Source organism: Petaurus breviceps, unplaced genomic scaffold, assembly GCF_028583685.1.
Source record: "Petaurus breviceps papuanus isolate PSGF00001 unplaced genomic scaffold, PetGlider_PUasm1.0 90700, whole genome shotgun sequence".
NCBI classification, from domain to species: Eukaryota; Metazoa; Chordata; class Mammalia; order Diprotodontia; family Petauridae; genus Petaurus; species Petaurus breviceps.
The window spans coordinates 6939114-6964652 of record NW_027187315.1 but is presented as its reverse complement, the minus strand read 5'-3'; the positions used below and the strand labels follow the sequence as shown (position 1 = coordinate 6964652).

Below are 25539 nucleotides of genomic sequence, written 5' to 3'. Positions count from 1 at the left end.
CGCTGAGTCCAGAGAATCTAAGTGCACTGTATCCTTGTAGCATATTCTTGCTGTGTTAGGGCAAAATAAACTTCCTTTTCTGTTTAACATTCAATGATTTCTCAGTGCTTCATTTCATCCCAAAATCTAACATGAGTTAAGATGGAGTTGACTTTATAACAGCATCTACCATACCTATGGCAACTTTTCTTTCTAAGCAGCCTTAATTCTTAAAATCTATATAATAACTTTATTATAATATATAATAACTTTATATATTATATTATTATATGTAATAATATAAAATAACTTTAATTAGCTAATTCATCTCCCCCTTCTCTTCCCTATATTTTCCCCCTCCTCAACTCCCAACTTTGCTTCCTGAGTGGTCTCTTCTTGCCATGCTGAGATTTTGGAGGGCTTTAAGGGTATTTTACTAGTCTAAAATATATTTTCAGACAGAAAAAGTTGCTAAAGACCTTTCCCCAGGCCTTACGTGCTCCACCCATTCCAGAAGATTAAGAAACATCTAAGAAAATGACAGGCTTGACGAGAAAGGGAGTCTCCTGGAAATCCCTAACAATGCACAGATGTCCTTTCCAAACTCTAAGGGCTCCCTTGGATTTGGGATGACCTAAACTGTTACAGAGCTTTATAATAGAATTCAATCTATTAATACCAGTTCTACCCTATTACTCCTCCTTAAATCCCCTATTGGACTGTTCCTGTACACCCACAACAATAGGGCAGAGCAACACCTTTCAGTTCTTATATTGTTTATTACTGTTCTGTTCTGCAGCTAACTTCATTACAACTCTGCTCCTGGCCATGGTGCTGACAGTGACTAAGGGAGAAAGTCCATCTAACTTCTTTTATAAAACAGGGAGAGAGATGCCAAGATCTCTTGCTTCGAGTGGGGAAGAAATAGGAAACAGTGATAGGAAGGATATAGACGGAGTTGTTATCAAGATAAAGGAATTTGGGAAGTTTTTCAATTCTTCTCTCAATATATTGGGCAGTATGAGTACATAGTTGATACAATAAGATGTCAGTAATTCATTGTGTAACTTTGGAGAAAATGTCATTTTACCTTTCTGGGTCTCAATATCCTCACCTATAAAATAAGGGAATTGGACTAGATGATTAAACATTAAAGTACTTTGTAGCACTAGTAAGTTAATTTGTGTTACTTTACTGGGAAGAAATAAAACTGAAAATAAATTTAAATAAGCTGGCAATAAGGTGATGAGTTAAATATCAGTGCTTTAAAAAATAAAATGAGAACTAGTCTAACCATTCTTGAGAATAATTTGGAGTTAAACTCAAAGGACTGTGCATGGTCTTTGACTTAGCAATACTGTTACTAGGTATATACCTCAATGAGATGGAAGAAAATGAAAAAGGAATCATATTTACAAAAATATTTACAGCACCTCTTTTGGTAGAAATGAGTTGGAAACTGAAGGGACACTAATCAATTGGGGAATGGCTGAACAAGTTATGACATATGATTGTGATAGAAATTGTGAAGAGTATGACTTCAAAAAAACCTGGGAAGGCTTATATATGAACTGATGCAAAGTGAAGTGGGTGGAACCAAGAGAACAATGTACATAGCATTAGTAATATTGTAAAAATAATGAAATGTGAAAGATTGAGAAACTTGTGATCCACAACAATTACAAATATGATAATTCCATGATGAAAAATGCTATCTAACTCTGGACAGAGAACTGATGGGCTCAGAGTACAGACTAAAGCATATTTTTTTTCTTTTTATTTTATTATTTTTTTATTTTTTACTTCTCCCAGGAACATGGCTAATGTGGAAATATGTTTACATGACTTCATATGGATAAGAATATAATTTTTTTTCTTTTCTCACATAAAGAGAAGTCATGGAGTAAAGAAAAGAATTTGGGATTGAAGATAAAAAGATAAAAAATGAAAATGAACTTGATGCTACCAAAGTGTAAGTTCCATGATCTTTCATTGTATGTTAGATATTCTGACATTACTTTTTACTCTGGTGTGGTGTGTAATTGGGGTATGGGTCCATTTATATTTAGTAAATATAACATTCTGAACCATCATTCTGTACAAGAGAGAGTACAAATCTGATTGGAAAGATCGAGGTTAAGCACCTTGTTGGCCACATATTAGCTATGTGACCTTATTCAAGTCCTTTCACATATCTTAGCTTTCAGGGTCCTCATGTGCAAAGTGAAAATAATGATATTTTTATTTCGCTAAATTGTTGTGAGAATCAAATGAAATAATTGTGTTTAGTCATTTTTCAGTCACATTCAACTCTTTGTGACCCCTTTGGAGGTTTTCTTGGCAAAGATATTAGAGTGGTTTGCCATTTCCTTCTAGAGCTCATTTTACAGTGAGGAAACTGAAGCAAACAGGGTTAAGTGACTTGTCCAGGATCACATAGCTAGTGCATGTCTGAGGTCAGATTTGAACTCAGGAACTTTGAACTCAGGTCTTTCTGACTCCAGGCCCAGCACTCTATCCACTATACCTCTATCCACTCCTCAAATTATCTCAAAGGAGGTAAGGTAAGTAAAAAGTACATGGGAGTGATAAAAAATTATATAAATATGAGTGATTGTTATTCTTATGCTCTCTATGACTAATGGACATTTGCTTCCATCAAGATAGCAGGAGCTATGTAAGAACCAAGCTCTTTAAGGCTTGTGAGGTAAGTTTCTTAGAAAAAATTCCAGTTATCTCAAGGGTGTCTTAAAAGAATGGAAGATAAGGGAATGGCAACCTAAGACCTCTCCTTTCATTAGCAACCTCTATTCTAGTAAGATTATGAAGGACCTAAAACCTTCTCCTTTCCAAATAATTCTGGAAAATAGCATCTGCCAGAGTGGGATGAGGGGCAGCTAGGTGGTTCAATAGAGTCAGGACCGAAGTCAGGAAGGCTTATCTTCTGGAGTTCAAATCTGGCATCAGATACTTACTAGTTCATTATGTGAACCTGGGTAAGTCACTTAATCCTACTTGCCTCATTTCCTCATCTGTAAAATGAGCTGGAGATGGAAATGGCAAACCATTCCTGTATCTTTTCCAAGCAAACCCCAAATGGGGTTATGAAGTCAGATTTGACTGAAAGAACTGAACAACTACTATAGAGTGGGATGAAGTTGACTAGGAAAATTAAGGGAAAGGAAATCATATATAAAGACCCCAAAGAAATGTGTGAAAATCAAAGAAGGTCGCAACAATTTATCTTCCCTAGATTAAAAAAAAAACTATTTTATTTATTTAATTAAGCATTTCCCAAGTGCATGTAAAATTTTTTATCTTTTTTAAATTGAGTTTTAAATTTGTTTTTTCCTTCATGCCCCTTCCCCTCCCTGAGAGGGCTAGTACTTAGATTTTGATTAAACATGTGAGGTGAAACCAAACACATTTCCATATTTGCCATGTTGAAAAATAAAGCTCAAGCAAAAGAAAACAATAAAAATAAAGTTTCCTCCACTAGAACATCATGCATAGCATGCCCACTACCTGTGGGCATCCCACATTCCCTCCATCCCAGGTCCTTTTCTCTCTCTAATATCTATATGTAATCAATTCTGATGATTTGTCATCTCTCTGAAATCTTCTGAACTCTAGATCACACCATTATCTGTTGGGTGTTTCAAACTAGAAACACCTCCAACTCAACATATATAAAAAATAATCATCTTCTCACCCACCACCCATCCCCAAGGAGTCCATTATATATAGATCTTTCCTATTTCTATCAAGGTTATTATCAATACTTTCAGTCTCCTAGGTTGGTCACATAGCTAGTAAGTATTTGAGGCAAGATTTGAACTCAGGTCTTCTTTTTTTTAATAATTTTTTTATTTGTTAATTAATTTCTTTGTTTCCTTGTAGTTTACAGGATCAAATTCCACAATTCCTTGAGTTTCACATTTTGTCCCCCTTACCCCATGGTGGCATATGGTCAAGTATAGGATCTGCAAATACTTTCACATTATACATTAGTCAGGTTATAAAGACGGATTGTATCAGATGGAATGAAAAATGGTAAAGAGGACATAAAACCAAATAAGAGAAGGAAAAAGATCAAGTATTTTGCTTCTACCTGGATATAAACTCAGTCCTTTCTAGTTCTTTCTCTGGATGCAAATATTTCTCTCCACCATGAGTGTTTTGGGATTGAATTATATCACTGCATTGCTGAGAGGAGACCAGTCTATCAAAGTTGGTCATCATACATATGTTGTGTCTGTAATTGTGTACAAATTTCTCCTGGTTCTACTCTTCTCACTCACATCAGTTTGTATAAGCCTCTCCAGGTAAATATGAAGACGATCTGCTCCTCCTTTCTTATAGCACAAAAGTATTCCATAACATGCATATACCACAACTTGTTCAGCCATTCCCCAATTGATGGGCACCCCCTTCATTTCCAATTCTTTGCCACCACAAAAAAGAGTTTCTATAAACATTTTTGTACATATGGGTCTTTCTCCCACTTCTATGATCTCTTTGGGATATAATCCTAGGAGTGGTATTGCTGGATCAAAGGGTATGAAAGCATTTATAGCCCTTTGGGCATAATTCCAGATTGCTATCCAGAAAGGCTGGATCACTTCAAAACTCCACCAGCAATGCCTTAGTCTTCCAATGTGCCCACATCCTCTCCAGCATTTATTGTTTTCTTGTTTTGTCATCTGTAATGGAAATGCAAATTTAAAGATCTTCCCTGCCCCTAGGCTAAAGTGCACCTGGAGCCTGGGGTGGGAGGCTTGTTTTTCAGTAGATACTTCTTGATTGGCCAGTGAGTCAATAAGGTTGTTACATTCTCTGAGCCAGGAGAAGGCTATATAAGCCCTGATGTGTAGATTTGTTTTGGGGGCTCACTTTGAGAAGTGTTCTGTGATTTGATATGGATTCTGGGAAGCTGTGGTCTGGAGCCCCCCTGGCTTTGAAAAACCGAGATGTTGAAACCCAGGTGTTGACTGGGTATGGATGTAATGGTTGGACAGTTTGGAAATCTGTCTACTTGATCTGTTTCTGTCTTGATAATTCTGCCTGTATACTTTGAAGTTCGGGGTGCTGACCTTTTTCCCCTGAACAAGGTAATCGATATTTGTCTGACTGATTAAAGTAAGGTTGTTAACCCATTCTGAGTTGCTTTCCTTTAACAAAGCAGACCTAAGAACCTGTGTTGGCAGCCACCCTGGGGATGCTGGGGTGCTTGCCGCTACATCATCTTAGCCAATCTGACTGGCGAGATGTGGTACCTCAGAGTTGTTTTGATTAGCATTTCTCTAATCAATAGTGAATTAGAGCATTTATTCATGTGCTTATAGATATCTTTAATTTCTTTCTCTGAAAACTGCCTGTTTATATCCTTTGACCATTTATCAATTGGGGAATGATTTGTATTCTTATAAATTTGACTCAATTCTCTGTATATTTTATAAATGAGTCCTTTGTCAGAGACATAGGTTGTAAAGATTTTTTGCCAATTTCCTACCTCGCTCTTAATCTTGGTTACATTGGCTTTGTTTGTACAGAAGCTTTACAATTTCATGTAGTGAAAATTATCCATTTTACGTTCTCTAATTCTTGTTTAGTCATAAAGTCTTTCCCTCTCCACAAGTCTGATAGGTAAACTATTCTTTGTTTTAGGAGACTGCTTACAGTATCAACCTTTATACCTAGATCATGCACCCATTTAGACTTGATTTTGGTATATGGTGTCAGATAATGGTCTATGCCCAGTATCTGCTATACTATATTCCAGTTTTACCAGCAGTTTTTGTCAAATAGTGAGTTGTTATGCCAAAAAACATGGGGCTGGGGGTTTATCAAACAATAGATTACTATAGTCATTGACTTCTGAATCTCATGTGCCTAATCTATTCTATTGATTGACTCCTCTATTTCTCAGCCAGTACCAAGTAGTTTTGATGATTACTGCTTGATAATACAGATTGAAATCTGGTATAGCTAGTCCCTAGCATTTCTTTTCATTAATTCCCTTGATATTCTGGGCCATTTAGTCTTCCAAATGAATTTTGTTACTATTTTTTCCAGCTCTATAAAGGAGTTTTTTTTTTTTTGGTAAATTAGTTGGTATGGCACTAAATATAGAATTTAATTTAGGTAAAATTGTTATTTTTATTATATTAGCTCGACCCAGCCACGAGCAATTGATATTTTTCCAATTAGTTACATCTGAATTTATTTGTGTGAAAACTGTTTTGTAGTTATGGTCATATAGGCCCTGGGTTTATTTTGGCAGGTAGATTCCCAAATATTTTATAATGTCTACAGTAACTTTAAATGGGAATTCTCTTTCTATCTCTTGCTGTTGAATTTCATTGGAAATATATAGGAATGCCGAGGATTTATGTGAGTTTATTTTATATCCTGCAACTTTGCCAAATTTATTTATTGTCTCAAGTAGTTTTTTACTTGATTTGCTAGGATTCCCTAAGTATATCACAATATCATGTGCAAAGAGTGATAGCTTGGTCTCTTCTTTGCCTAATTTGATTCCTTTGATTTCTTTTTTTCTCTAATGGCTACTGCTAACATTTCTAGTACCAGATTGAATAAGAGGGGTGATAGTGGACACCTTTGTTTCACCCCTGATCTTATGGGAAATGCTTCTAGCTTCTCCCCATTACATATAATATTTGTTGATGGCTTTAAATAGATGCTACCTTTTATTTTAAGAAAGGCTCCATTTATTCCTATACTTTCTAATGTTTTTAATAGGAATGGATGTTGTATTTTGTCAAAAGCCTTTTCTGCATCTATTGAGATAATCATGTGTTTTCTGGTAGTTGATATGATCAATTATACTGATGGTTTTCCTAATATTAAACCATCCTTGCATTCCTGGAATAAATCCTACTTGATCAAAGTGTATTTTTCTTGAGATAAGTTGCTGTAGTCTTTTTGCTAGTATTTTATTTACAATTTTTGCATCTATATTCGTGAGGGAAATTGGTCTATAATTTTCTTTCTCTGTTTTATCTCTTCCTGATTTAGGTATCAGTACAATATTTGTGTCATAACAAGAATTTGGTAGTTCTCATTCTTCACTAATTTCCCCAAATAGTTTGTAGAGTATTGGAATCAATTGTTCTTTAAATGTTTGATAGAATTCACTAGTAATTCTGTCTGGCCCTGGAGATTTTTTCCTAGGGAGTTGACTGATGGCTTGTTCAATTTCTTTTTGTGAGATGGGATTATTTAAGTAATTTACTTCCTCTTCAGTTAATCTGTGCAACTTGTATGTTTGTAAATATTCACCCATTTCCCTAGGATTGTCAAATTTATGTGCATACAATTGGGAAAATAATTCCAAATTATTGTTTTGATTTCCTCTTTATTGTAGGTAGATTCACCCTTTTCATTTCTGATACTAATAATTTGGTTTTATTCTTTCTTTTTTTATCATATTGACTAAGTGTCTATAAATTTTGTTTTTTTTTTTTCGTAAAACCAGCTCTTGGTTTTTTTTATTAATTCAATAGTTTTCTTAATTTCAGTTTTATTAATCTCTCCTTTGATTTTCAATATTTCTAATTTCTTATTTAATTGGGGATTTTGAATTTGTTCTTTTTCTAGGTTTATCAATTGCATGCCCAATTCGTTGACCTCCCTTTTCTCTAATTTAATCATGTATACACTCAGGGATATAAAACTTCCCCTAAGAACTGCCTTAAATATATCACACAAATTTTGGTATGCTGTCTCATTATTTTTATTGTCTTGAATGAAATTGCTGATTGTTTCTATAATTTCTTGTTTGACATACTCAATCTTTAGGATTAAATTGTTTAATTTCCAATTAGTTTTTAGTCTGTCTTTCCATGGCTCTTTATTGCATATAATTTTTATTGCATCATAATCTGAGATGGATGCATTTAATATTTCTGCCTTACTGCAAAAAATTTTGAGGTTTTTATGCCCTAGAACATGGTCAGTTTTTAGTATGTGCTATGCACCGCTGAGAAGAAAGTATATTCCTTTTTATCCCCATTCAGTTTTCTCCAGAGATCTATCATACCTATCCTCTCTAAAATCCTGTTCACCTCCTTAACTTCTTTCTTGTTTATTTTGAGGTTGGATTTATCAAGTTCAGAGAGGGGGAGATTAAGATCTCCCACTAGTATAGTTTTGCTATCTTTTCTTCCTATAATTCCTTTACATTCTCCTCTAGGAATTTGGATGCTATACCACTTGGTTCATTATAATATTTTTCTAATTCTGCTATTTTGGTGTTGAGAGAATTATTCATTTTGTCTTCTGTCTCTCTTAAGTTAAGTAATGATATTGCTTCATTCTCCATGGTGACTTTTAATAGGATATATTTTCCTTCCTTAAGTTTTTTAATTAGATCAATTTTTGCTTTTGCTTTGTCTGAGATAAGGATTGCTACCCCAGCTTTTTTTACTTCAGCTGAGGCATGATAAATTTTACTCCAGCATTTTACCTTTACCCTGTGTGTATCCCTCTGTTTCAGATGTGTTTCTTGTAAACAGCATATTGTAGGATTATGATTTCTAATCCATTCTGCTATCCATTTCCGTTTTATAGGAGAGTTCATTCCATTAACATTTACAGTTATGATTGTTATCTGTTTCTTTCCCTCCATCCTATTCCTGCCACTGTTAAAGTTCATATTTCCCCCCCCCTTCTCCCTTCCTCCCCTTAATAGTTTTCCTTTTGACCACTGCCTCCCTCAGTATTCTGTTATCAGCCCCCCTCCCTTTTCCTCCCTTTACTTCTTCCCTCCCTATAAACCACCCCCACCCCCCTTTCATAGCCCTTTCCTCCTCCTACTGTCTGTAGTATATTTTTATACTTAATGAAGTATGTTATTTCTTCTTCGCACCAATAGTGACAGGTACAAATCTCATGCGAAGCTCCTCTCCCTCCCCTTTTGCCCTCTAAAATGATACTTTTTTCCATTTCTTCTCCATAGAGTCCTATGCTTAACTGGTTGTTATTCCTTCCTTGTACCAGAACAAATGAGGGAAAAGCTCATATGATTCCCATCTCCCTCCCTTCTTTTCCTCTGCTATACAGTTTTTATTCCTCTTTGTGTGGCATAATTTACTCTTTTCCACTTCATTCATTCCCTTTCTTCCATTGCAGTCCCTTTGTAGCCCTTAATATGATTTTTTTTAATCGTCATTTTGTGTATTTTATACTCATACCCTCTACTTTTCTATAACCAGTTTGCTCTTATCAAATAGCAGGGTGTGTGTATTTTCCTTGTTTATGTTTCTAAGTCACTGGTGCATCTCATAATTGGAGGTTGAATTTTCCATTGAGTTCTTGCTTTTTTATGAAGAAGGTCTGGAACTCTGTTATATCATTGAATGACCATCTCTTTGCCTGGAAGAATATGTTCAGTCTCACTGGGTAGGTGATCCTTGGTTATAACCCGAGCTCTTTTGCCTTCTGGAAAATTGTATTCCACTGCCTCTGATCTTTCGGTGTAGTGGCTGCCAAATCCTGTGCAATTCTCACTGTGGACCCCTGATATTTGAATTGTTTCTTTCTGGCTGCTTAAAGTATTTTCTCTTTTATCTCATAGTTCTGGAGTTTGGCCACAACATTTCGAGGACTTTTCGGTTTGGGATCTCTTTCAGCAGGTGTCCGGTGGATTCTCTCGATTTCTATTTTACCCTCAGGTTCTAGTATCTCAGGGCAGTTTTCTTTAATGAGTTCTTGGAGAATGTTGTCCAGGCTCATTTTTTCATCATGATTTTCTGGTAGGCCTATGATTCTCAGATTATCTCTCCTGGATCTGTTCTCCAGTTCAGTTATTTTTTCTTTGAGGTATTTTATCTCTTTTTCTAATTTTTCATTCTTGTTGTTTTGTTTGACTAATTCTTGGTTCCTCATAGAGTTATTTGTTTCTTTTTGGTTGATTTTAGTTTTTAGCAAATCATTTTCCTTGGTTAATTTTTGGAGCTCTTTTTCCATATCATACACTTTTCTTTTTAGAGAGATGTTTTCCTCATTATAATGTTTTCCTAATTCTGCTATTTTGGCTTTGAGAGAATTATTCATTTTGTCTCTCTCATTTTTTTTCAAATTTCCTTTTTATCTCATCTAGGAGAGCCTTCTGTGCTTGGGATCCATTCCCTGTTGATGTTTCAGCTGTGGATGTGGAGTCCACATTGTCTCCCTCTGAGTTTGGTTCCTCCCTGTGAGGATAGTAGGACTCCAGACTCTGTGTCTTTGTAGTCTGCTTTCTACCCATTTTGAGGCAGGGCCCTAGCCATGCCCTTCCTCTAGGGATCCCAAGCCTTTACTGTAGAGGGTTTTGCCCTGGGGCAAGAGTAACTATGTTTTCAGGGTCAGAGGGTGTGTTTGAAGCAAGTGAGGTTCACTCTTTCATCCTGGTCTTTGGAGGTCCTGAAAGGGGCTTTTTTTTTAAATTTCTGGTCTATGAAGTGGTAGCCCCAGAAGTGTTTGCTATCCAGGACACGGGTCCCTCTATTTGCTTCTTACCTTTCTCTTTCCAGTCCCAGGCCTTTGGTGATAGGCCTGGTAGTGTCCCTTCTGGTTGGTGGGAAGACTTGCCCTCCGAGTTTATCAGGTCCCTTCCGTGCCTGCCTCTGCTGGCCACCCCTTCGGGGCCTGCCTCTGAATCTCTGAACTCAGGTCTTCTTTACTCCAGGCCTAGTGTTCTATCCTGTTTTACCTAGTTCTCCATCAAAGATTTTGATAGATTGTGACTAGTAGGTGACTATAGATCATTTCACAGGATTACTGGTACTAATGACCTTATTTCAAAAGGTGAAAGAAAATAAATCACTGGTTCAGCTATTTGGGATTTCATGAAATTTCAAAAGCTCTTCTGTCCTTTTAAAGTTCTTTGGTAGCAAGGAATAGACTCTGTTTAAGAAAACATGCTTTTGGGGAGGCTATGTGGTTCAGTGTGTAAGAGCGCTGCCAGCCCTGGTGTCGGGAGACCTGAAATTGGTTCTGGCCTCAGATACTTGGCACCCACAGAAAAAAATAACTGGCTGTTGGTAATGGGAATGTAAATTTTGAAGATCTTCCCTGCCCCTAGGCTAAAGTGCACCTGGAGCCTGGGGTGGGAGGCTTGTTTTTCAGTAGATACTTTTTGATTGGCCAGTGAGTCAATAAGGTTGTTACATTCTCTGAGCCAGGAGAAGGCTATATAAGCCCTGATGTGTAGCTTTGTTTTGGGGGCTCACTTTGAGAAGTGTTCTGTGATTTGATATGGATTCTGGGAAGCCATTGTCCTGAGTCCCCCGGCTTTGAAAAAACCCAGATGTTGATTTGGTATGGATGTAATGGCTGGACAGTTTGGAAAGCTGTCTACTTGATCTGTTTCTGTCTTGATAATTCTGCCTGTATTCTTTGAAGTTCGGGGTGCTGACCTTTTTCCCCTGAACAAGGTAAACAATATATGTTTGACTGATTAAAGTAAGCTTGTTAACCCATTTTGAGTTGCTTTCCTTTATCAAAGCAGATCCAAGAACCTGCGGTGGCAGCAAACCCTGAAGATGCTTGGGGTGCTTGCTGCTACACCGTTTAACCTTGAACAAATTACTTAACCCCAATTGCTTTAAAAAAAAAAAACATGTTATTTCAGATACTGGGCAGTACTGCCTTTGGATTTTTCTGGTGAATCCATAGGAAAAAGCAAGAGTCACTTGTTTTAATTTCCTGCTCAGCGATGAAATTTCTGCTTAGACTCCATTAAACAGAGGCCTGCAGAATTTGAATTGAAAATAATTCGTTTTCTTCTGCATATGAGGAAGGCACAGTTTACAAAGTAGTCCACATTGTAGAGCAGCTATAGTTGAGAGATGGGATTGAGTTAGTTACAGATATATAAGATCGGCAGGCCATGCCTACATAGCAGACATCACTTCAGTCTAGCCCCCAGGGTTCAGAGCAATAATAACAGAGAGCCATTAGGTATGCCCTATCTGCTGAAACAGGCATGTAAGCTGATTCTGAATCCTACTCTTTGTCAAACCTGTTGAATATACCTCTTATTGGTTCCAGAAAAGGGGGAAAATGCTAGGCCACTGATGGATGAGGTGAGAGGGAAAATAGTCGTTTCAGAGAGGTGAATTTCAGCCAAATAAGGAAAAGCTTTCTATCAATTAAAGCTACTCAAAAGTGAAACTGGAAGTTCTCTTTGACTTGAGATCTTCAGGGAGAAGCTAGATGACCATTTCTCAGGGATATTACAGGGGGAGAGCAACACTACATTGAGACAGGTATTGTGGTGTTTCTGTTATTCAGTCATTTCAGTTGTGTCCAAATCTTTGTGTCTCAATTTGGGGTTTTCTTGGATCCATCACCAGTCTGGACATGGGGGCCATAATACTGTTTCTCAGTGAGTACAGGTACAGTACATATACAGTACAAATACATATACATACAAACCATTTCTACTCACTGATGGTTTTTGTGTCAATAAAATGTCCACCTTTGAAGGATCAATAAAAATATGATTCCAGCTAGTTCTCTACTTGCATTCATTGATATTGAATATGAGATTGAATTATTAGCTAATTCTGCTATATGCATCCACTATCAAGGCCCTTGCAGAAGATATAATTTCATATATATGTCTATGTCTCTCTCTATATATATGTGTCTATATACACATATGTAAGTATACTATATGTGTATGTATATATGCATAATATATTTATATATACATATGTATTATATATGTGTATTGTATGCATATGTATTGATGTATGTATTTCCCTTCTCTTTACCCCCTTGTACCATTGCTTCTGATCAAGGTACCCATTTTATCATGGGAAGGTCTGAAATTGAGACTATCATCATCATATTAGCAGAGTTGCCCAGATTCCATACCACCCTCAGGCAGCTGGTATTGGAGAGTACTGGAATGGACTTTCAAAGTAATGACTCCATCATCACACCTCTCATTATTTGGATCTCCCAGAAGCTATGTTTGATAAATCAGTGCTATTCCCAAAAGAAGGAGAACTCTCTACTCTACTGGTTGTTTGATTCAATTTTTTATGAAGAATTACCTCATGAAAATGAACTGCTTTCCACATATAGTGTCAGATGGCCCTCTTCATTCCTACCATCTTTTTTGTGTGAGATTTTTGGGATCTTCACTTTTCTGTCCTTTTAAAATTCTGTGTAATCCATGGAAATGATTCAGCTCCCCATTAATTGACAGGTTTCCTTTTTCCCAGGATATTCCAAAGAGTTCCTTTCTATAATATGTTTGAAGGACCAAAGATTGGAAATATAAGGAGAGGTTTTGGTTTTAAACTGTATTGAACAGGTAAAGCTAACTTTATATACTAATGATCTCACTTGGTGGAAAGGGGATCCTATGATTAATTTGTTAATAATTTTGAATCCCTTAATGAAGGTGAAGAGCAGACTTCCTTCATGCTCTATTGAATAAATAATGGAATCTTCTAAAGGGGTAAATTTTGTTACCATACTCTTGCTAGGAATTCTAGGGAGGGGAAAATTTTGGCTGGTGTATCAAGGAAGTTTGTCTGACACAACACCCATTTAGTGCCTTAAGGATAGGTAAGAAATGAGGCAAAAGATGTAATAGCTTGCCTACTGAAAAAAAAAATGCATTGGAAGACCCTCAGCATTTCTGTCCAGAACAGACATAATTTTTATTTACACTAACCCTGGGCCATTAAAACCCAAACAATGAGCAAATGAGGCTTGGGCTGGGACCTATTATTGGCCAGTAAGTAAGAGCCAGAGTGATTTGGATTCAAAGCATGCTCAAGTAGTTCCATTTGAATCGCAATGGACTTTATCAAAGCCTGGTTTTCCAGAGCTCTATTTCAAGAAATAATAAATGAAACTAAATCAGATAAAAGGGTTAATTTTTTTAAATGATAGAATAAATTAGTTGGGAAGAGGAAAAGAAATCTAGCCCTCAAACCCCAAGATACCTTGCAAAGTTTAAGCACTCAAAATTTATATTCCTTTAGGCAGAGCACCCATACATAAGGTAAGATTCTCCATGTGGAAAGGGGGAGATGTGGAAGAGAGGGAGAGAGGAAAGAAGACAGAGAGAGGGAGGAAGAAAGAAAAGAAGGAAGGAAAGAAGAAAAGAAGGAAGGAAAGAAGAAAGGAGCATTGCCCAACTGGAATTGTCCAGTTGGGTTTATAGTGAGGAAGTTACTAGTACTCACAGATTGCTGTTTGTACTTCATTCTCAAAAAGGATCAGTGACATAGGAAGGTTGTGTCTTGTCTTGCAAGTGAATTGGATTTAAATGAAGCAGAACTGTTCAAAGTCATCAGCCTCACTCTCTCCATCAGAGTCATCTGAGTCCAATGGCAAGACATGGGTTAGGTTGACTGGAGATGACTCCAGCCTATTAGCTGTTTTAATACAAAAGAGAAAAATATGGAGACTGGTGATGATGTTATAGGTATTGTCATCTTCTCATTGGACCTAGATGTTTCTGGTAATGCTCCTGGTCAAAATGACTGTTTTATCCCAGAAGATTTATAAAAACTTTGCTTAACATCACTCCTCACCATTAAGAAAAAATTTTTTTAACTGTTTTATGTTTATATTAAGCTCCTCTCCTGGTACTACTTATATTAGAGCATCCCTAACATTTTGACTGATGAAAAGTTCTTTGCGTGGTATTTTAAAAGGTTGGAGAAACATAATTTTTGGGTAATTTAATAATTGCATTAATTATGCCAGCATTTCAATAAAAGGATGGACATTTGATCATTTCTTTCTTAGACCAAAGACCCTCATTATGGTGAGCTCAAAGGTCATACTTCCTTTGAAGAGTAGGTGATCCTGAGGGTGGTAATCAACTCTGATTAGTTAATAATTTATGAAAGAATGAATATTAATTACAATGAGGGAATAGACCTGAACTTTGATTATACCATTTGCTTCTTGAGTTAGTCCCAGCCTTGGTCAATCTCTTCAAAGAATTTAAACCCACACAAACCTGAGTACAGTACAATGGCTGACCCACCTGTGTAGAGTTTGGATAGAGGAGAAGGCTAACTCCACTTTCAAAGACTGAAGTCTTGAAATGAGGATAAAAGAAAAAGGAAGAAATCAAAATCTCCCCAAATCACTGGTTATTAATAATCATTTCTCTTGCTAGACGACATGAGGCATTGCCAATAAGAGGTGGGATGTGTTAAGGGCAACACAATTTATTTAAGTTAGGTTGGCCCTTTAAGTGGACAGAAACATCATTTTAATTTTTTTTGATGCCTTAAATATAAAAGGCCCGACTCAGGGGAAGTTAATGTTGGAAGTTTCCCTTTCCTTTTGATGTTTTTTGGTAAAGCATTTATGACTGGGCCAATTTTTTTTGGAGAAGCTGAGTATTATTTTAACTTTATCCTTTTTAATTGCTTCTTTTAATCCCTTAAAGTGCTTTTTAATTGCAGTTTTTATGTTTGGAGAGTGCTTATTGTATTTTTTTTTGAGGTTTGAATCTGTGTTAGCTTTAGTCAATAATACTTGATTACATACTCAGCACCACTTACACTTGACAGTTCCTTGTTTTAATGGTTTGCTGCTTGGCTATGCCTACCACATGCTTCTTCTTCTTGTTCTTCTTTCATTTTCAAAGAGGACCAATAGGGTGATGTCTCGACTCATGCCTGAAACGTATATAAATGAGGCATATTTCCACAAAGTTATCAGCTTTACTCTCTTCTCCAGTCACTGAAGTACAGTAGCAAGACAGAGAAGGACTAACAATGACCTGGGATGTAGTGAATAACCTCAGTGTCCTCAATGCCTGATCAAGCTCTAAGCATTCCATAGCATCTGTTTTCAGCTGCCTTCATAGCCACTGGAAAAAAATGTTCTCATCTGCTCATTCCTTCAGGGAAAGTCTTCACATGCTTGGGGCAGATATTTCCCTAACTTTCCAACTGTTTTGAGGCCTCTGTTACTCTCAACCTGTTTCAGCCCATCTGTTGAGATGGCTTACCAGTGTGTGGCCACTATGCATGTTATAGCTTCTCAGAGCCACAGGGGAGAGTTGGGGGAAGGTGGACACCAAGAACTCAGCAAGCCCTCACACTAGAAATGCTAGTCCTACCTAAACACCCCATCCACCCCAACTACATGCTTAACAGCTAAATGTTAGACTCCAATATTTAGAGTTTCCACCCTGACTAGTTCTGTCACTTTGTAGATTGAGTAAATGTTCAGTCAGGTGAATTGAGCAGAAAGAAAGATCATAGATAGAAGCATAGGTTGAGAGGAAAAAAAAGGAAAGTGAAAAGACATATACCCAGGCATTTGTTTTCTAAATGGGAAGTCAGCATTCAAAGAAATTGGGAAATTTTCTCATAGTCGGTGAAGAAGTAAATGGGATGTTATTCTTATGTTTGCCAAGGTAAAAACATACTGAAGAAGTCTCAAGAGTGTTCCTGTTAGAAGAATGGATGGGGTGTGTGGGGTGTGGGGTGTGTGTGTGTGTGTGTGTGTGTGTGTGTGTGTGTGGTCCTTTTTAATTTGCTGTATGCTTGTAGACAGGATAAATATGTCACAGAGAATAGTCCACATATCTTGTATAAGCAAATTATGTTACTACAATGACTTTAGACACTTTTTTTTCACTGTCAGATTAAAAAAAAATCTGTAGAATTTAAAAGGATTGAATAGAAACATTAAACAAGGTGGGATCTGCTGCAGTTACAAACACCATCTACAAAACAAATAATAATCAAAGAAATATTAAATATTTAGGAATCTTTATAACATGATAAATTAAAAGTGTGCAATGTATAGATGCAAATCACATTCCTTTTTTTTTTACCTCCACAATATTTCTCACATCTTTTTTTTTTTTCTTACTCACATAACCACTACCCTATTCTGTACCTCTGAGGGTATATGGTACCTCTGGGCACTAATGTGCTCTACAAAAGTAATTGCTTACTATAAGGAGCATAATCAGAATATCTCTTTTGGTTGTGATTGCTGAAAAGAGGGCCTTTAATTGTCCAATTTTTTCTCTCAAAGAACTAGACCAGTGGTGGGGAGCCTGTGGCCTCGAGACCACATGTTACCCTCTAGGTCCTAAAGTATAGTCCTTTGACTAAATTCAAATCACAGAACAAATTCTTTACTTTCAAACTTCTACGAAGTTTGGATTCAGTCAGAGGGTTGCATTCGAGGACCTAGAGGACATGTGGCCTCAAGACCACAGGATGTCCACCCAGATCTAGACCACTGTGCTAGCAAGTTAGAAAATATAATACTATGTCAGAAAGACATGCTCTCATAGAGGAATGGAAATTCTACTGAAATTTTCAATGAAACAAATCCTAATAGTATGGGTCTCACATTTCAGAATGGCAATAAAATAAACTAATAATACAGTCTCTAGTTTTCGGGGCCTAAAAAATTCTGAGAAGTATGTCATTCCTTTTAAATGAAAACCAGCCCAGTCTACACAAAACAGGTTCTGATCCTACCATGCTTTAGGGATTTCTTTTCAGCATGTTCAACTACATTTTATTGTGTTGTTTTTTTTTCTTTTTCTTCCTTTTCCTTTCTTTTTTTTGGGGGGGCAGGGAGGGAAATTGGGGTTAAGTGACTTGCTCAAGGTCACAAGGCTAGTTTTTGTGTGAAATGTCTGAGATTGGATTTGAACTCAGGTTCTCCTGACTCCAGGGCTGGTACTCTATTCACTGAGCCACCTAGTTGCTCCTTTGTTTTTATTTCTATTGTTATTTTTATATATTATGTGGGAAGCTTCGTGGTAGAGTGGATAGAGCATCAGGTATGGAGTCAGGAAGACTCATCTTCCTGAATTCTTTTTGGGATCTTTTTCAGAAGGGGATCAGTGATACTTTCAACCTCTATTTTGCCCTCTGGCAAAAATTGCCATCAGGGCAATTTTCCTTGAGAAATTTTGGAAGGATGCGTTCTGGGTTCTTTTTTTGATCATGGTTTCAGGTAGTCCAATAATTTTTAAATAATCTCTCCTGGAGCTATTTCTTAGGTCAGTGGCTTTTCCAATGAGATATTTCATATTGCCTTCTATTTTTTTCATTTGTTTGTATCTCTTTAATAGTATCTTGATTTCTCATAAAGTCACTATCTTCCATTTGCTTCAGTCTAATTCCGAAGCAATTATTCTCTTCAGTGAACTTTTGAGATTCTATTTTCTTTTTTTTTGTTGTTTTATTTTTTTATATACACTCCTCCAATCTGCTCTCCTCCATATCTTCTCCCATACCCACTTTGACTTTTCCAGTAGGGCATGGGGGATCTCTATGCCCCAGTGCCTGTATATCTTATTTCCCAATTACATGTAAAATAGTATTAATAATAGTATATATATATATACATATTTTAAGCATTTGATTTTAAAAGTTTGAATTTCATATTCATTCCCTTCCTCCCTTGTCACCCACCCTTACTGGAAGATAAGGAGTTCAGTATAGGTTGTACATGTGTAGCTAATGCAAAACATTAACATAGTAGATATATTATAAAAGACTGACTATATTTCTCTCCCTCCTATCCCACCTCTCACTTGTTCTATTCTCTACTTTGATCTTGTCCCCTTTCAAAAGTGGGTGCTTCCAACTTCCCTCCCCACCCACCCTGCCCTCCCTTCCATCATCCACGCTCTCATCTCCTTCCCCACTACTATCTTGGAGGGTGAGATACCCTATTTAGAATGTATTTCATTCCCTCCCTGAGCCAAATTCAATGAGAATAAGATTTTGCCTTTCTGTTCTTCCCCTACATTGTAACTATTTTCCCTTGCCTCTTCTATATGAGATAGTTTACCCTATTCTGTCTCTCCCCATTACCTCTCATTATATTCTGCACTCACCTCTTAATTTCACATTTTAAATATCATACCTTCCTATTATGTCCTGTGCTCTCTATCTATGTATACCTGTAAACATATATACACACATTCACATATGTATTCATATGCCCATATACTTCCTGTATAGACACACACACACACATATATATATATATACACAAACACACATATATTTCTATTCCCTTCAACTATTTTCATATTGAGAAAAGTTTCATCAGTTACAACAATTATTGTTTTTCCATGTAGGAATGTAAATAGTTCAACTTTAATAAGTTCCTTATGATTTCTTTTCCCTCTTTCCCTTCTCATGCTTCTTTTGCTTCTTGTATCTGAATGTTAAATTTTCTATTCAACTCTGGTTTTTTCATCAAAAATGCTTGAAAGTCCTCTATTCCACTGAATGACCATATTTTCCCTTGAAACATTATACCAAGTTTTTCTGGGTAGGTGATTCTTGGTTTTAATCAAAGTTCCTTTGATCTCCAGAATATCTTAATCCAAGCCCCTTTGATCCCTCAGTATAGAAGCTGCCAGATCCTGGGTTATCCTGATTGTGTTTCCACAATATTCAAATTGTTTCTTCCTGGCTGCTTGTAATATTCTGTCCTTGATCTGAGAATTTTGGAACTTGGCTATAATCTTCCTAGGAGTTTTTTTTTTTTGGGGGGGGGGGATATTTTTCAGGAGGTGATCAGTGGATTCTTCAACCTCTATTTTGCCCTCTAGTTCTAATACATCAGGGTAGTTTTCTTTGAGAATTTCTTGGAGGATGATTTCTAGGTTCTTTCTATGATCATGGCTTTCAGGTAATGTTTAAATTATCTCTCCTGGATCTATTTTCCAGATCAGTGGTTTTTCCCATGAGATATTTCACATTACCTTCTATTCTTTCATTTGTTTGGATCTGTTTAACAGCATCTTGATTTCTCATAAAGTGGTTAGCTTCCATTTGCTCCAATCTAATTCTGAAGTAATGATTCTCCTCATTGAGCTTTTGAGATTCTTTTTCCATTTGGCAAATTTGGCTTTTTAAGGCATTCTTCTCCTCATTGCCTTTTTGAACCTCTTTTGCCATTTGAGTTAATCTGTTTTTTAAGGTATGACTTTACTCAGTCAGGCTGTTGACTCTCATTTCATAATTTTCTTGCATTGTTCTCATTTCTCTTCCCATTTTTTTTCTCCACTTCTCTTATTTGCTTCTTAAGGTCCTTTATGGCCTGTACCCAGCTCGTATTTTTTTTGGGAAGCTTTTGGTGCAGGAGTTTTGACTTCACTGTCTTCCTCCTGTTCCATGCTTTGAACCTTTTTGTCGCCAAAATAGGATTGTAAAGTTGGGGTGCTCTGTTTATTTTGTTTCCTTTGCCTGGTCATGTCGCCCCTCAGTCACTTGACCCCTGGGCTTTTTGCCACAGTAAGACTCTGCCACCAGACAGGGGAGCTTCCCCACGCTCTGGTAAGCTGGTCGCATACCCCAGGACCTCCACCCTATACCGCAATCCAGATCCAAGTAGGTTAAATCTAGAACAATTACCCCTCAGACTGGTTGTTTGGTCCCTCTACACTCTGCAGGCCAGGAGCTGAAGCTGCAACATTGGGGTGGCTGCAGAGATGTGGCTCCAGGGGCAAAGGCTTACCACAGTCCCAACTACTGGATCCCAAAGTCCATACTGCACTGGCCTCTCACTTTGTCCTTAGCATCTATATGTTGAGAATTCTGGAAACCTTCACAGCTGCTGGTGATCTGAAGTCCCTCCAGCTGTTTGCTGGTCAGGCCTGCCCTGGGGCTAAAACCTCCATTTTGGGAGGGCCTGGGCTTGGCTCCCAGAGTGCTTCACTGACCAATTCCTGCTGGCATAGTGGGCTGTCTTCAGCAGGAAGTTAGCTTCTTTGTGTCATTTTGTGGGCTCTGTAGCTCCAAAGTTTGTTCAGAGTCCCCTTTTACATGGATTGGTGGAGGTGAAAGATGGAGCCCCACAGAAGTCCTGTTTCTACTCCGCCATCTTGACTCTACCCCCTGAGATTCTTTTTCCATCAGGCAAATTCGGCTTTTTAAAGCATTCGTCTCCTCATTGGCTTTTTGAGCCTCTTTTGCCATTTGAATTAGTGTGTATTTTTAAAGTGTTATTTTCTTCAGCCGGGTTGTTGAATCTCTTTTCATGATTTTCTTACATCATTCTCATTTCTCTTCCCAATTTTTCCTCCACTTTTTTTATTTGGTTTTCAAAATCCTTCTTAAGCTCTTCTATGGCCTGTAATCAGTTCATATTTTTCTTGGAAGCTTTTGGTGCAAGAGTTCTGACTTCATTGTATTCTTCCTGTTCCATGCTTTGGTCCTTTTTGTCCCCAAAAAATGAATCTAAAGTCGGATTGCTGTCCTTGCTTTGCTTCCTTTGCTTGCTCATGTCGCCACTCAATTACTTGGTCTTTTAGCTTTTTGCCCACAGTAGAGCTCTGCTTCCAGAGAGGAGAGCTTTTCCCCAAATGGCTGGGGTTTTTGCAACTGCTGGAGCTATTACTTGGTTGCCCTCTCTGAAGCCTCCATATGCTCTGGCTCACTGGTCACACACCCCAGGACCTCTACCCTAGGCATCAATCCAAATCCAAGTAGGTTAAAGCAAGAGCAATTACCCCTCAGAATGGTTGCTTGGTCCCCCTACAATCTGAAGGACAGGAGCTCTAAAGCAGTCATGTGGCTGTGGTCACATTGTCTCAGCCACTTCTCCCTCCAGGGGCAGAGGCCAGACCACACTCCCAGACCCCCTGTTCCCAAAGTCTACACTGACCTCTCACTTTGTCTTTGGCATTCGTGGGTTGATAATTCTGGAAACTACCACAGCTGCTGGTGATCTACGCTCCCTATGTCCCTCCAGCCATGACTGGTCAGACTGCCCTGAGGCTAAAACTTCGGGCTTAGGTGGGGCTGGGCTCTGCTTCCAGCATGCTGTGATGAACCCTTCCTGTCCACATTCCAGGCTGTCTTCAGTGGGAGGTTTGTTTCTCTCTGTCACCTTGTGGGTTCTGTAGCCCTAAAGTTTGTTTATGGTCATTTTTATAGGTATTTGAGGTGGTTATGGGGGGAGCACAGGGAGTTTTCCTGCTTCTGTGCCACCACATTGGCTCCACCCTCCCATCTTCCTGAGTTCAAATCTTGCCTCAGACACTTACTAGCTGTGTTACCCTGGGCAAGTCACTTAACCCTTTTTGACTCAGTTTCCTCAACTGTAAAATGAACTGGAGAAGAAAATGGCAACCCCCCCCCCCGCATTTTTGCCAAGAAAACCCCTAATGGGATCACAAAGTGTCATACATGACTGAAAAAAACTGAATAGTTAACATATATTGTGTGTGAGTACCTTTTGATACTCCTTTACTCACTCTGCTACATTTCATATATTCTTATATTTCTTTGAATTCTGGATATTTATCATATCTTACAGTATTAATACAGTAGCATCATAAAAACATTTATTCATACATCATCAAGTATTTGACTATTTCTCAATTGTTGGACATTTTGTTTCCAGCTTTTTTGCTATTATAAATGGTGCTAATAGGGATATTTTTGTCCAGATAGGCTCTTTTTATTCTTCGTATAATCTCCTTACAGTTGGTTTTCTTCTGCTAAAGGGATCACTGAGTCAAAGGACAAGAGATTTTCTGCAAATCTTGCTGTATAATTCCATTCCTCTTTTCATAAATCCACGAATTCTTAGTTCTTCTAGTAGTGTAATCATGAGCTAATTTTCCAGTGAAATTTTTCAATTAATGGGAATTTACTTTTTCTCTTCATTTCCTTATCCAATTTAAAAAAAGAGAAGGCTTGTTAAAAACATGCAAAAATCAAGGAAAACAAATTCTGTAATTACCCATGTAAAGATGGATGCCTTGTCCCAGATCTGTAGTTTATCACCTCTCTGACAGAGGTGGATAACATTCTTCAGTATTCTAGAATTATGACTGGTCATTGCATTGATCAGAATTCTGAAATCTTTCAAAAGTTCTTTCTCTTTACAGTGTTGTTATTGTTTGAAGTGTTCTCTCAGATCTGTTTACCTCCTTTTCCATCATTTTATACAAGTCTTCTCAGAGGTCTTATTGTATAATGATGTCCTATTACATCCATATTAAATACCATATACCATCCATGTACCATAATTTGCTCAGTCATTCATCAATTGTGGGACAATCCATTAGTTTCCAATTCTGTCAATATAAAAAAAATGTTCCTATAAATATTTTTGAATGTAAAGGTACCTTTCCCTTTTCTTTGACCTCTTTGGGAGGTATTGGCCTAGTAGTTGTAGTATTTCTATATCAAAGGAAATGCACAAATTAGTAACTTTTGGTACATAATTCCTCAATGCTTTCCAGAATGACTGGATCAATTCATGGTTCTAACAAAATTTCATTCATACATCTATTTTCTGACACATCTTTTTATATGCCATTTCCTTTGGGGGGGGTCAATTTTTTTTTTAAGAATGAGCTGTATTTAATAAAAAAGGGCCACAAATGATACAGTAATGAGGTTACACAATTAAATCCCATAGCATGACTGAAGGCTTTCACTGTGTTTGACGTCATCACAATGGAAGGCATAAAAAGTGGAGTAAACCAATGTTGATACAGTCCAATCTAGTCCATTAGGCAAGATGGTGCAAGTAGTCATTTAAATTAAAAGTGCCCTACCCTTACCTAAATGGCTAGCAGACATGGAGAACGCCACAGTGAATCATCAGCAGAGCTTTCTCCATGTAGCTATAAAAATGTGTTGTCACATGGCACATTCTTAAACACTGGAAAGGGGTGCCACAATGGACCTCTCTCTCTCTCTCTCTTACAGGTACAAATGCTAGATTCAACTATCTCAACTATGCAAGAAGTGGACTCCTGCTAGGAACGCCAAGCCTAATTCACTTTGTCTTGGAATATATACAGGTTGTTTGTAGTAGCAACGGCAATGATGTTTTCCTTGGGGTGCCAAGCTGTGTGAAGGATTTTCTTGTTGAAGTCTAGGCTGTCGACACTTATTTCATCTTTCTTTCGTTTGCCACTTGCACAGACTTTTTGTGGCTTCAAAACAGTGCATGGCTTATTGTTTTCCCGGGATGCTTCCAGGGTGATATCCCGTTTTGTATTTCTATCAAACATTCTGAAGAAATTATTGTAAGATCCCATCATGGCAACACTGTCTGATCCATTCCAACAACACTCAAATTTGTCAAAAATGCAGTCATTCTCATACAGCGAGCAAAGTTTACTTCTGAGGTATTCATGCACCTGGTAGGTTTCCACAGGTCTGTTTTCCATGTTTAAATCCCAGATTTTTACTGACAGGTAATCTCTGGTCATCATATATCGACCACTGTGGCTGAATTTTACATCAGAAATGGAGGAAATGATTTCAGAGAAAAAGGACCTGTTACTGGGATCTTCGGGTTCCTCAAACAATTTCTAATGCCGGTCACAGAGGGCAGATGCCCTCATATCACACAGTCGAATCGTCCCTTTACTGCTGCTGTAAACAAAGATGTTACAGCTGTTGGGATGGAACTCGGCTGCCGTGATCACCTCGGTCAGCTCTTCCATGTTGGCAGGCTTGATATCTACAATATTAAAACTTCTGTTCGTTATTTCAAGGTGCCAAAGATTAATCAGCAAATCATCTGCAGATAAATATGTTTCATAATCACTATTGATAGAGATAGAGTTGATGTGATATGTATGAGCATTGGCAAATATTCTCCTTGGACTTGCCTCAACCATCAGATCCATGGGCCTAAACATTGGCACCCGCAGTGTGGTGACTGTTGTAGGATCCCTATAGCGACCGTCTTCTTCTTTTAAATTATAGCCCTCTGGTCTTTTGTCCCTTTCAGATATTTTCCATAATTTTATTGTTTTATCATTGGTAGATAATAAAAACTGAGCAGCATTTTTCTGAGGCAACCACCTAATCTTGTTGATCTTTTCTTCAATTTCTAAACTTTTCAAGTAGTCAAACTCAGGTTCATGGCTCTGGAAGGTGCTGTAAACATTGTATTCTCCTCTGCTATGCGTTTGGGTTTTGTTCTCCTGCTCCTGTTGGAAGATGACGACTCTACCTCCTTTATCTCCTGTTGCTAGCAATTCTCCAGAATGGTTAAATTCTACTGTAGAAATTATATCTGCTTCTGCTACATCATCATCGACTGCCCCTTTCACCTGAGAAAAACACCACTGAATATCATTTCCTCCTCCAGCTCCTGCCATGGCGCGCGGGCGATGGAGGCCCCGCCGGGCTGCTCAGGCTCTCCGGGCCGAGGCCGCCGCCCTCCCGGGCGCGGTGGGCCCCTGTAGGCGCGGGCGCGAGGCGGGGGGCGGCGGGGCTGGGGGGCGGCTGTGCAGGAGGGCGGGGCGGCGCTCTGGGGCTTCCCAGCTCTCCTTTTTCCCCCCCAGCTACGGCACCGGCAGCTGCGGCTGCGAGCGGCTCCACTTTCTGGGGGGGTCAATTTTGCCAGCCATATAGGTGTGTGGTAGAATTTTAGAGTTACTTTGATTTGCATTTCTCTAATTATTGGGATTTGAAGCATTTTTTCTATCATTCTTCCTTTGAAAACTACCTCTTATCCTTCAGTCATTTATCAGTTGAAGAATAGCTTTTAGTACAAAAAATTTAAATCAGTTCCTTACATGTCATACACATGAGA

At 37.9% G+C, this 25539-nt stretch overlaps 1 pseudogene; it reads right to left on the bottom strand.

Moving 5' to 3' along the window:
• Positions 1–23317: 23317 nt before the first annotated feature.
• Positions 23318–25165, bottom strand: LOC138144430 (serine/threonine-protein phosphatase 2A 55 kDa regulatory subunit B alpha isoform pseudogene; annotated as a pseudogene).
• Between the last annotated feature and the right edge of the window lie 374 nt (positions 25166–25539).